This window comes from Cyprinodon variegatus, unplaced genomic scaffold, assembly GCF_000732505.1.
Source record: "Cyprinodon variegatus isolate N-32 unplaced genomic scaffold, C_variegatus-1.0 Scaffold585, whole genome shotgun sequence".
Taxonomy (NCBI): domain Eukaryota; kingdom Metazoa; phylum Chordata; class Actinopteri; order Cyprinodontiformes; family Cyprinodontidae; genus Cyprinodon; species Cyprinodon variegatus.
Window position 1 is genome coordinate 56,439 of NW_015151038.1, and position 1,275 is coordinate 57,713.

Genomic DNA, 1,275 nt, shown 5'->3' on the forward strand with positions numbered 1-1,275 from the left:
GACCCGGGTTCGAATCTGACCTGTCAACCGAATCTGACCTGTCTCTCCTGTCAAAGCCCAGCCACTTGTGCTGTAATACTTTAAAAAAAAAATCTTAATCCTGTCTTGTTTCGCTTTCACCATTTTTAGAGTGGTAATTAACCTTCTCTTTGATATTCTCTTTGTAGTTCTTCCTCTAGTTAGCTGGATCGTATCAACTCATTGTTTGACACTTGAGTGAAAAGTTACCTGTTCCTTCACATCATACTTCAGCCTGCCAAAAACAATAATGGTGAACCTCTGCTCTGCCGTCAGCATCTGGAACACTGTAGGGACAGAAGCACTCTGCATTGTATCATCACCGTACTTTTCTTCAGGGACTGTACTTTCAGGACTTGTGGTCGACCAAGAAAGCAGCAGACTGGCCTCCCCCCTGCAGGATGCTGTGGTCAATTAGGAATAAAACCTTGCACCACAAAACAGCCTTCTTGTCTGCAGCGAGCCTCATTAACAAGGCCGTGCTCCACCACAGCCACTTTAATCTCACCCCATGTAAAAACAATTCACTTCGTTGTTGTATATTTTTACACTTCGCATTGTACAAAAAGCGTTTTTATATTCTTAGAACATTCTGATTGTGACTCTCTTCACGTTTGTCTGTATTTTGTATTTTGTAAAGTTGTTTACAAAGCTGAGCCACTGCTATGACTTATGTTGTGTTTAAGTATCTAGATTTTTTTCATATTTGTTAGTGAACAAAAAGAAAAAAAAAACAACAGAAAATGAAACAGAACGGCTGCAGTAATGCGTCAGCAGGGTTGTAATCAGACCTCAACATGGAGGCACATCCATGAATCCACGAGGCACTAGAAAAATCCTTCCTGTTATTTCTGGTTAAACTAGACCCAGTTTTTATTCACAGTACCTTTTTTTTAAATAAAGATTCAAAACTGAATTTATGCAGCAAGGTGTGTGTGTATTAACTTTGTTAGAAGTTGAGGATACGCTGATGGATTTATTTCAGTTGTTACTGGAAGTAATCAAGAGCTTAAAACAGAATAATTTACACTAGCAATCCAACACTACAGCCAGGCAACCTAATTCAGTAGATTTTCTCTCCTCTTTTCCTGCAGTAATGAAACCAGGATTCCCTCAGGTGTTCAGACCATAAATCCACCTTCAGCTCCTTTTCCTGCCCAGACAGACTCTTACAGTAGCCATTCAAAATTTCCCCACTTTCCTTAGCTGGTCCTTGGTTGGTCCTTGGCTGGTCCTTGGCTGGTCCTTGGCTGGTCC